We start from the raw sequence: 12,743 nt of genomic DNA, 5'->3' as shown, positions 1-12,743 counted from the left end.
GAAGAAGCTAATGGAATTCCTGCACAGCTTGGCTTGCTCAAGTGCCAGACGTAGGGTAACAACTTAGGAGAAGCTCTCTTTATAGATCCAAGTAAAGGAGAAAACCTTGGAATTAGACAGGAAAGGACCTGGGATAATTTCCTCCTCTCCCAGGTCCTCAGGAGCTGCATGGGCAGTCTCTTCACAACTTCTAACTCAGAAGGTCACTTAGTGACTGAGGGATTGAGCTTTGTGGATATCGGACACTGGAAGTCCCTGGAGATGTTGCTTGATATGGCAACAAGTTCATAGCTGGAGAAACCCACCTCTGGGGATGTCAGTTAGGATCTGAACTGTTCTGACTTTAGCTGCATTCAAAAGTAGTTTTTATAGATTATTTCCATGAGAGACTTTCTCCTGCAGTAGGAGGACCATGGCTGGGGCTCCAGGACCAGAATGCCCCTAGGCACAGATGCTGGTAGATCTGGCGGAACATTTGCCTCAGCCCCTCAGCACCCCAGTTCAGATGTACCCACTTGGTGAGGCTGAAGCAGAGCACCACATCATACTCAGGTCTTTGGGCATCTACCAGCTCATCTCGGTCCAGGACATAGTTACCCATTAAGACGACATTATTGGGGAAGACAGTTGTGGCCGCTCCATCCAAGGGTACTTGGGATGCAGCAATAGGACCCCGGCTGGCTGTCAGTGAGGCTGGGAAGCAACTCCTTTATCAGACAGTCATAGTGCCTTTCTCTGCCTCTGTCCCTGGGTCCCCCTCAAATATCTGAGCTTGGAGATGAAGCTCCTCGGACAGGTAGCGTCAGATATTTTGGTGGGCAAAGTGGATTAATGTCCGGCCCAACCATGCGGGCTGGGCCCCACTTGCAGACAATACTTAGGTTCAGATGACCAACATTGCAGCTCAGATCTACGATATCCCGGTCTTGAAATCACTCCGGCTTCAACACCTCAAGGTATATGTCCTCACAGGATGGATTACGATAGCCATCGTACTTATAATAATGCCCATACTTGAACTTTAGCTGTTGCTTTTTGAAGCCAGTTGCAGGCAGTGTGTGATGGTGACGGCCTTTTCCTTGGAACCCTGACTTCCATCCCTACCCCCTGCCTCTGACTTACTGGGAGTCCTGTGACATTTGCCTTGGGGGCAGAGGTAACTGAGGCAGCTGGAGAGGCAGAAAGGGAGCCTGAGGAACCCTGCAGTGAAGACCGGAAGGAGAGACACAACTTCATCCCTACAGTTGGTGGCTGTGTTGAGTTCACAGGGTTGAGGGGTATCATGGTTCTGGCCTCTGTGCTGCTGCTACTGCTGCTGCTGCTGCTGCTGCTGCTGCTGCTGCTGCTGCTGCTGCTGCTGCTGCTGCTGCTGCTGCTTCTGTGTAACACCCTCCCCGTGGAGTGAGAGGGTCAGTGGGCAGCAAAGTGTGGCTATCATTCCCTCCAGATGCCCGCTGCCATTGTCGGTGTGTTCCCCGGTGCCTATGGCACTGGCAACCAATAATTTGAAAACATGAGAAAAAAGGAAAGTCTTTTCTACTGCTCCTTAAGCAAAAGTTGTTTCATAATTGTTTTGTGACTTCCTTTTGTGAAAGGATATTCCTCCAATTTTTTAAGTACTAAAAATTATCCTTTATCCTAGAACAGCTTAGAAACTCAAAAGGTACATTGTTATGGCCTTAGACAGGTCTGTGAGAAGCAGGTACCCTAACCACATTGGCCCTCATTGTCTAAACACCCCACACCCTCAAAGGTATGTTTTTCTTTGCATTGCCCCTAGAAGCTAATTCATAAGATTTTCATTCCTCCTCAAACTGACATGAAAAGACCAAGCTCTACCACTGGACATAACCTTATAAAAATGATATTATGAAAACCCTGGTCATTAGTATTCCTGAACAGTAGCATGTTCCTTATGAAGGTGAAAGACATAGCTTTCCTCTTGACTGTGCTTTCGCTGGCATTTGGGCCAAGACACAATTCTCTTTACTCCTAAAAACTGAATTCCTACCTTTCTCTGCACAGAAGTGAGAAATTAGTCAAGGTCCAAAGTGAGCCATTTTTCTTTCACACCTTGTATAACCTGTCTTCCTAGACTTGCCTTCAGCTAAAAATCTCTCCTTTCTCTCCTAGATAGAAAAAATGCCCAGTGTGTAACAGTAGATTGCAGTAGCTGAATTTTTTTAGATTAATTTATCATATCTATGCTCATTCCTTTCTTAGATAGTACAGCATATTATCAAATATATTTATCTCATATTAATGTCGTATGGGATTTAAAAGGCCATGACAATATTTGTGGCATCAATGACCTAAAATCATTTGGAAGATAAAACATATGCTTCCAAAGAAAGTGGAAATAAAAGCCAACTGGTGATAGCATTATTAACAGGTTAATATATTTTATATTAAGAACAAAGGAAAAGGAAAAAGCAAAGACGTGCTCATTGCTTTCTTTTGATTTTCAAATAAGCAGAACTTAGGGCCAGAAACTTTAAGTAATAAATGGGGATTCCAGAAGAAAAGCCTGTGCCTCTGCGCTCTAGTGCACAGCTAACGTGGACTTTCGTTTTAGCTCATAACCACAAATGAGAAAAATCAAAAGAATAAATTTGGGGTTGGGGATGTAGCTCAGTAGGTAAAAGGCTAGCCACACAAGCAGGAGGACCTGAGTCTGGCCCACAGCAAAAGTCAGCATTGTACACTATGATCCCAGAGCTGAGGAGTTTGATGCTTTAGGCTTGTTGATTGACCCGTGTGGCCAAAGTGGGAAGATTCTCTCTCAAAAAACAAGTTGACGAGCAACTGAGAAAGACACCTAACATCAGCCTCTCACCTTTGCAGATACATGTGTACATGGACATGGACACCATCACAAATGTGTGAGCGCACAGGAACACAACACACACATGAACACACACACACACACACACACAGAGAGAGAGAGAGAGAGAGAGAGAGAGAGAGAGAGAGAGAGAGAAAGATTAAATCATGAATGAAAAAAAAGGGTTTGAGGAGAAAAGGGAAGGGGAAATATAACTATATTTAATCTCAAAAAAAAAAAAGACAGTTGAACAATGACGGGGGAAAAGGCAGTTAACAGTGTCTAGCAAATTAAATTAAATCAGGAATGCAGACAAAGTCTCTGGAGATAAGATTAGAGATACTCATTTTATAAAGGCAAAAAGGATCTGTTGCTCTTTAACAAGGCAACAAGATAAAACTGTTCCCTCTTGCTTTAAAGCCTAAAGCTCTACTGTCTGCTGGTTTCTGATTCAATAACTAGTTAGCAGTAAACAAGCTAGATTTAAAGTTGCCCCATAAAAATTTCCTTACAACAGGCACTGAAATATCAAAAAGGCTGTAACCAGTGAAATGGTTTCAACTAGAAGTGTAGAAGAAAGAGCATTGGGTGATTAGAAAATGAGGAAAGCATCCTAAATGCAGGGGCCGTTAAAATGTTTATTTACTACTGGTTTCTCTTTGCCTAGCATAACAGGCAGCAGATACCTTCTACACACTATGTGACTTTCACAAAATAATCTTCCTCATAGCCAATAGAAATGCATGACTGCCATTTACTGCTGTCTCCAAGCAATTTTACTGAGCCACAAACTGATTTCTTTGTTGCTGTGGTAGTGGTGATGAAGGTGGTGGTGATGGTGGTGGTGATGGTGATGGTGGTGGTGGTGGTGGTGGTGGTGGTGATGGTGGTAGTGATGTGGTGGTGATGGTGATGGAGGTGGTGATGAAGGTGATGGTGATGGTGATGGTGATGGTGGTAGTTGTTGTTTCATGCAGGGTCTCAGATAGCCCAGGCTAGCCTCATGTGCCAAGTTAACTCCTGATCCTTCTTCCTACTCTTCCCTCTGGAGACCTGAGAATACAGGCATAGCACCACACCCAGCCAAAACTCTCTACTGTTTCCCAGTGAAACATCAGCAATGGAAAAGTGATCAATCGACTCCCTGTGCATTGATTACTAAAGTTACCTTTGAATTTAAGTCTTTGGTCCTGGAAATGTGAATTGTCAGTGACACTTATAACAATGGTTTTAGTCTGCTGTGTGCCTGAGTGTTTTGCTGTGTGTTCTTATTTAATAAACATTTATAATGAAACCAGGTATATATCATCAGGACCCATGTATCACTAATGAGCAAACAGACATCCCAAAAAATTATTCACTTTCCTGAGATCACCCTTAGCAACACAGAGATGAAATTAGAACCCAGGCTGTCAGTCAAGGACCACCTTCCTTCTCTTGATGCTTTTCTGATGACCAGACGTTATTAGAGGATTACCGAGATAGGGATGGAGGCCTAGTAAATCCAAGGGATTACCTACCCTACTTTCTGGAATATGAGCTGTCCTGGTCTTCCTTCTGATGTTCTTTAAAATGAAGGGAAAAGGGAAGTCAAAGGCAAGAAGTAGAATGGTTTTCTTCATATGCCTTTAATTAAAGGTTCCTTTTTTAACCTTTCTATATCTGCTTTATGAGTTTGGGAATAAATAGGAAGGAAAAGTTTGATCTGGGGGAAGGAGATTTCCTGCATAAAGTGCAGAGTCTGAGACAGCTGAGGACAGCCTAAAAGGGTGACCTTCATTCTACCCTGCTCTCGAATCATATAGAGTAGTATAGTAAAAAATACACTGAGCTAAGGACTTCTGTGTTTTTGCTTTTAGACTTATACAAAACATCATTCATTAACACAGAACAGGCATTTACATCTTCTGTACTTAAATAAGCATATTGATTAGAGAATCTTAACTCTACAGCAAAGAATGATCATTTCTCAGCTTTTAAAAAATCAGGATGTGCAGAGTCATCCTCCGGCATTCTTCTCCGGTGGTCTTCATGGTCTGCTTCCCTTCTTGAATGCCACCTCTAGCTGCCACTTCCAAGCTGGAGGAGTTATGAACTCAGAATGAAATGCATGTGGATTGAGGCTAGTAGCTACCTCTGAATGTCTGTAGTCCCATTCAGCATTCAGAGAAGCCCCTTCCAGAGCACCTCACCTCCACCACAGCTTTACATATTTGTGAATGTTACTGCAGCATGCATGTCAATCTTACATGACAATCATAGATCCAGAATATACCTAAACTAGTTCCTTCTGCCAGATATTGGGGTCTGGTTTATTTAAGGCATTATAAGTGTTTGTGTTTGTTTATACTGAAATCCCAGTTCTATTCTGGCCATAGTAGGTGTGCAAATGGGGGACCTCATCTACTTTCCTTTTATCTCTGTTAAATTATCCTTTCCACAATAAATATAGAGGTGGAGAATTAGCCAGGAAATCATGGTCATTGCAGATTAATCAAAAGGTGGGTTAACGAAGCTGACACAACCAGGAAGTTACTTATAATCAATAATATGAAAAAACTAATGAGAACTGTAAAATAATAGCTTGTCACAGAGCTGGCAGTGAAGCAGCGAGAGGCAGAAATATGGCTTGTTTTTCCTTGGGCTATACCTTAGTGGTACTGCTTGTCGCTTGCGTAACACGTACAATGCCCTGGGTTTGATCCCCAGAGCTACAGAAGAATGGCTTGCTTTACTGAAAGTGTCAGCATGAAGTGTTTAGTTCTTCAGCTTCCAAACTCTCACAACTTAAAACAGCTGAAGATACGGGAAATCACTGTAGGTAGAGGCTTTAACAGAACATTTAAAAAAGCTTTATCACTCATTCTTGATTTGACCTAAGTCACATCCCAGAACACACAAAGAAGTCTAGCACAGTATAGAGCAGTATAGGTGGATGCTAGGGACTCACTAAGGAGCCAGCATGTCGCTACTGAGTAGCCAAAACAATAAGTTCCAAGTTTAGTGAGAAACCCTGTCTCAAAACAGTAATGAGCTAGAGAAGTGATCAAGGAAGATAAGTTAGTCTCTGTCTCTTTCTTTATGCCAGTATATCACACACACACACACACACATATGCACACACACATGCACATACACACACACACACATGCTCACACACACACAAACATGCATGCACACATTTTTCAAACTTTTATATTTATTGCCTTTCTCATAAGTTGTTCATTTATTTAAGAATGTCTGATGGGGTATCACCAAGTAACAGAACTGATCTTCCTACAGAAACATCAGTTCAAACAACTGTCAAAACTACCTTCATGATACCTACAAAAAGCAATTTAAAGAAAAAGAATAATCTGAGGATCACATGACTGGATGCTTTAGAGAGTGTAGGAAGATGTCTAGCTGGAAAGGCTGTGGGGAAGATGAGAGAGATCATACCATTACAGGGTGTTGCACATGAAAGCTAATACCTACTGGGGGGGTAGGGTTATTAACAGCATGGGGAAAAGTGTTTATTTTAGGTTCTAATCATAAAATGCAACACCATTAAAAAGGAAAGTAAACTTCAGTAGGAACTTGAGATTTCAGTCATTTTTAAAACCCTGATAAAGGACATGTTCCACCATTAACACTTGGTCACAAGCTCCCATTAGTGATTATGGTGACAGTGAACATATGCACTGTGTAAGACAGGGAGTTCTGGAAGAAGCTAATCTCTATCTCTCCCCTGCTAATAAGAAACTGAGAAACAGGAAACAACCCCAGATGGTACATGATGTAGTAATGGATGAAGACATTTAAATGGTGTGAATTAAGTTTTACTTTGTGTTTTAATGAGAGACTCACTGCCCAGAACATTTTAATTGTAAACTAGATTCCCCCATGAGGCCTTAAACTATTTTATGTTAAATACAAAGCTTTGTCGATCTGCTATGGGCAACATTGTCTATCACCTTAGCTCAAGGGGACATAATTTTTTCATATTAAGCAATGAATGCAGAACCCTACTAGTTTAATGTTAAACTGCATTTCGTTTCTCCAAATAAATTTATCTTCATACTTATATGAAGCTATATCAAATGAGAAGAATGCAAACCAATTTCATAGATATCAAGTTTTTTTCTGAAAGTCTAAGTGAATATAACCAAGTAGGATAAGATGTAGGTTTTTTTTCCAAAATATTCCAAATGAACATGCAGGGCACTTCTGGAAAACTTTTCTCTGACTACCTCTGGCAATGGCCAAAGAGGTACATTGTTGGTAGTGTTCGTTCATCCTAGTTTGATACGTGGCTTGGTGGCCAAAGCTGTTTTATACCTAGAACACATAAAAATCAAATCAAATCCAGGCAGCACAGTACAGGAGAAGGAAGATGGGCAGAGACCTGTTTTCCTCCATGCCATGTGGTGTGGGCACAGGGCAAGACACCCACAGTCCTACCCTCCCACCCACAGCACTGGCTGGCCAGAGACACGCATGGCCCCGACTACTACCATACAATAATGAGGGAGAATAAAGGCAGAGACCAGCAGACTGCCAAGCCCTCACAGACCTGTCCTCCTGCCTTTCTGTGCTCTGCAAAGATGGACCCATAGACACCCGATTGCCACTATACCATGCAGCACAGACAAAAGATGTCACCCAGGGGCCACCAGCCACATGGCCAGCCTGCAACAGGAGCCACCACAATGGTCCAGTATGTGGTGGACAGATGGGAGAGAAATACAAGTGGAACAGTGTGAGTATTATAAGAGAGATGAAACTGGAGACTTGAGAGTAGCGAGGAGAAGCCTTGTGTGAGTGGCCAGCATCACTATCTAGGGCCATGGTGAGGTCCCAGCCTGTGCTGACACTGAGGGCCATGATTGCGTCTGTGGCTGATATTACCACTAATGAGCAAAGGAACAACCCTGGTTGGGGCAACAGCCAGCAACCACATAGATGTACAGAGCCTATGCAGAACTGGCCCTGCTCCTCTGTAGTGACGATTTTGGAAACATCGGTTTCCAGGAAAAAAAAACATAAATATTATAATGTATTTTTATATTAATCCCAAATATGGGGGATGTGGGAGCATAAAACTGTCCACAGCAGCTCACTGCGATTTGCCTCATGCTCTAGCAAAGCCATGCTTTTCCAAGTTGCAGATAGTTTCTGCTATTGTGTGACATTTGAAGTTCTGGGTACTGTTCAGAGAGTATATGAATGATAGAACTCCATAGGAGTGGTGAGTGGTTGTTGGTCATTTATGGAGGCTATTTGTGGTTTGTTAGTAGCCATTGTCAAAGAAGAAACAGAAAGGAAGAAAGGAAGGAAGGAAGGAAGAAAGGAAGAAAGGAAGGAAGGAAGGAAGAAAGGAAGAAAGGAAGGAAGGAAGGAAGGAAGGAAGGAAGGACAAGATTAGATATTAGATATTAGATTTAGGGATTTTTCCACTTCTTCTCTCACTTCTGTCTACATTTCTCCCTAGCTAATGTTAGGGGGCAAATTGCTGTGCGGGGGCAAGCAAAGAATAGGAAAAAGAGGAAGCCACAAAGTAGCAAAGACCAGTTACATCCCTCACTGGCTGCAGCACTCTGGAGAACAGGTCTCACCTATCACCAGTGGCATCACTTGGGAGAGCAAGACCTGAGCTTCACCCAGGCAGCACAGTGGAACCAGCCCTGGTGGCAGGAGTATGGGAGAGTCGACCCTGTTACTCATCTGCCATGGGGGTGGGGGGCACTGGTACAAAGGCCATGTGCCTTCTACCAATCCCTCACCACCTCCAGCAATTGGAAAAGCTGCCCAAGGGGTCATGAGCACAAGACAACAATCTCCTAGGCACACCATCTGCAGCTCTCAGGAGAGCAAGAAAGCAGGCCCTGTACCTAGCCTGAGCAGCATAGTTGAATTGGCCCTGCTGGTAGGAAGGGGTGGAGGTGAGTTGGCCCCAAGGGAAAGAGCAGCAGAGACCTGGCCCAGCCCTTATAGCACTTGAGACAGAGGGCCCTTCACCTAGACTGGGCAGCACAGTGGAGCTCTCTGGAAGCATGGGTGCCAAGAAACATCCCTAAGGGAATGAGATAAGAGGAACTGACATTGAGTGGCCTAGCTAGAGCAGTGCTAGAGAGCTCATCCTAGTGTTGTAGATAAGGGAGAGCCACTGATTAGCTCATCTACTACCCAGGCCCAAAGTTGGCTGACCCCCAAATCTATATCATCTGAAAATGGTTGGGACACATGAAAGGGCCAGTTCTGCTGATCCAAAGCTGCAGGTTTCCATGACACAGGGCAACAATAAGATAACATGGAGGAATCCTGGTGTGATGGTTTGACAATGCTTGGCCCATGGAAAGTGCCTCTATTAGAGGAGTGTGGCCTTATTGGAGGAAGTGTAGCTTGTTAGGCAAAGTGTGTCATTGCGGACATGGGGTTTTAAGGTCTTACATATATGCTCAAGTCTGTCCAGTGTGATCCAGAGCCTCTTCCTGGCTGCCTTGGGATCAAGATATAGAATCCTTGTCTTTACCAGCACCACGTCTGCCTTCACAATGTCATGTTTCACACCATGACAATAATGAACTGAACCTATAAAATTGTAAGCCAGCTACAAAAAAAGGTTTGCTTTTATAAGAATTGATTTGGTCATGGTATCTTTTCACCAACAATAAAACCCTAAGACACATAATGAGGATCCAATATTTATGGTGTCACAGAAGCCAGAGATCTCAAAAAAGACCAATAACTCATTGTAATAAACATTTGCAAGTGAAGATGTGTAGACAAAAGAATATACTGCATGGCACACTGTGACATACTACAGATTCCACAATGAAAGGTTTTCTATGCTTCAGGGTATGTGTGTGTCTGTGTCTGTGTGTGTGTGCATGTGTGTGTGTGTGTGTGTGTGTGTGTGTGTGTGTGTGTGTGTGTGTGTGTGTGTGTGTTTATTTTCAGGGGATGTTCAGGGAAAGGGTGCAAGGGTGAAGGGCAGGTATGAAGGGATGGGGATATGAGCTGAACTGGGATGCATGATGAGAAACTCACAAAGAATCAATAAAAAATAACAGAAAAAGGAAATTGCAAAAACAAAACAAAAACTATTTATTTAATAAAATTCAGTGACCATCTCCCAAGAACCATTCTAATTTTAACAATCCCCTCACATCTCAGGCAATGGTGTTTTGCAAAAAGAAACCCAATAGGATACTTTTAAAGACTTTCTGAAGGATTATTAAGACACTTCATGGCTCATTAAAATTCACAGTTGAATTTAGCAAAGTAGCACAAGCCCATAGTCCCAGTATGCAGTAAAATGAGGGCAGGATAGTCTCAGCTCCATAGTGACCAAGGAAGGGTCAAAGAGATGGTTCATGGTTCTTGATGCCAAGCTGATGATCTGAGTTAGATCCCCAGGACCTACAAAGTAAAAGAGAACTAACTCCCATAAGTCATCTTCTACTTCCATAGGCAGGGACACATGTGTGTGGACACAGACACCACACACACATACAAAATAAGTAGTAGAATTTTTAAAATTAAATATAAGCAAAACAATCACTGTTATTCAATTTCGAGGTGGAATAATTATTTTTCAGTTCCATTTCTGTTACTAATTGTGGTATATAAACTTGGCAAAGTCCATGACTATCCCAACATTGTTTATCTGACAAAACAACAGCTTTTTAAAAGTGGTCAGCTTTGAAATTATATATACACAGGCTACACCAAATGTACTCAGCAGGTTGTATATGAAAATACATGCATGTATGTATTATATATATATATATATGTCTGTGTGTGCACATATATAGATAATGTACGTGTGTGTATGTATGTGTATGCTACACTAAATGTACTCAGTGGGTTGTGTGTGCATATGCATGTATGTATGTATGTATGTATGTATTGTACATACGTGTGTACATACATAAGTAATGTGCATATATGTGTATATATGTATATATGTATGTAAATATTATGTGTATTCTCTATATTCACATGTATATACAAGCTTCTGAGTCCATTTAGTAATACACACACACATATATACATATATATATACACATAGACATATATATATATACACATAGACATATATATATATTCGAGGAGGGAAGGGTGAGTGAACATGGGACGAGGACCAGTTAGAGGAAGGAAAAAAAGGAGAGAAAAAAGCAATTCCATTTTAATAAAAAAAAAATAGGATTAAAGAAATCTTTTAAATCTAGTTGAGAATCAAATTGAGGACTTATTCACAGTCTTACTGAAAGTGCTTCTTTTGAATCTATAATCTTCAGTCATACCTGATCCTACAGAATCAAACTCACAAAATGTCATTTCTCTCAAGGAATACTTATATCTAGAAAGCACAGAACCACCTGTGTGGGTTGCTTTTAAAAACTTTCAGTTCCATCCTACATCTTGAGCTGACAGAGCTAGAGTAATAGGAGCATTAAGGTGTTCATTTGGATTCCAGCAGTGCTGTCAAGAATCACTGTGCAGACCTTCCTTCTGGTCCACACCTCTATCTTCAATCTCAGATCAGCACCCTACTACTCCTCAGCCCACCCAGTTCTGCCTGCCTCCCAGGAGGCCTGCTCGCACCCAGGACAACCAAGTAAGACACCCACATCCCAAATCCTCCACCTGCTTAGCCCACAGCAAGGCCAACAGCTATGAGATCTGATCCAGTGAGATCAGAGCTCCATCTTCCTTCTAGTCTACATCTCTGCCTTTAATCTCATTTTGGAACCCCACTTCAATGCCTATAGTTCTACCTGCTTTCTGGGAGGCCTGTGCACTCCCAGGACAGCCAGCTCCATCTTCAGGTCCATACCTCTATCTGCAATTGAAGATCCGCACTCCACACCCCAGGTACAGCTCTTTCAGCCTTTGGAAAGCCTGCTGCCACCTGGGACAACCAGTTCCAGACACTTACTATTCCCAGGCCCAGCAGGCCTGCCAGTACCAGAGACAACTAGATAGCTAAAGGCAAGCACAAAAACAAAATCAACAAAAGCCCTTGCAATATATCACCATCAGAGCCTGGCTTTCCTACTGCAGCAAGCCCTGGATACCCAAACACACCCGAAGAGAAAGACTGTGACCTTAAGTCTCATCTTAAGATGATGATAGAGGCCTTTAAAGAGGAAAGAAATAAATCTCCTTTTAAAATACAGAAAAATGCAATCAAACAGGTAGAGGCACTTAAAGAGGAAACAAATACCTTAAAGAAATACAAGAAAATACAAGCAAACAGGTGAATGAGATAAATCAAACTGTTCAAGACCTAAAAATGGAAATAGAAACAATAAAGAAAACACAGAGGCAATGCTGGAAATGGAAAACCTAGGGAAAAGAACAGAGACTACAGATGCAAGCATCACCAAAAGAATAAAAGACATGGAAGAGAGACTCTCCAGCATAGAAGATACCATAAAAGGAATTGATACATCAAAGAAAATATTAACTCTAAAAAAATCCCTTACACAAAACATTCAGGAAATCTGGGATAAAGACACCTAATCTAAGAAAAGCAGAAATAGAAGAGGGAGAATAGTCTCAGTTCAAAGTCCCAGAAACTATCTTCAACAAAATCATAAAAAAAAAAACTTCCCAAACATAAAGAAAGAGATGGCCATAAATGTGTAAGAAGCTCACATAACAGCAAATAGGTCATACTAGAAAAGAAAATCATCCTGCCACATAATAATCAAAACAGAACAAAGAAAGAATATTTAATACCACCAGGGAAACAGATCAAGTAACATATAAAGACAGAACTAGCAGAATTACACCTGGCTCCTCAACAGAGACTCTAAATGCCAGAAGATTCTATACAGCTGTATTGCAGACCCCAAGAGACCACAGATGTCAACCCAGGCTACTATACTCAGCAAAACTGTCAATCACTGTAGATGGAGAAACTAAG

General features: G+C 42.0%; 1 pseudogene; it reads right to left on the bottom strand.

Moving 5' to 3' along the window:
* Nucleotides 1–207: 207 nt before the first annotated feature.
* Nucleotides 208–7,690, bottom strand: LOC116906173 (annotated as a pseudogene).
* Between the last annotated feature and the right edge of the window lie 5,053 nt (nt 7,691–12,743).

This window comes from Rattus rattus, chromosome 7, assembly GCF_011064425.1.
Source record: "Rattus rattus isolate New Zealand chromosome 7, Rrattus_CSIRO_v1, whole genome shotgun sequence".
Taxonomy (NCBI): Eukaryota; Metazoa; Chordata; class Mammalia; order Rodentia; family Muridae; genus Rattus; species Rattus rattus.
The sequence above is the reverse complement of the archived record's forward strand: the minus strand, read 5'-3'. Positions and strand labels throughout refer to the sequence as shown.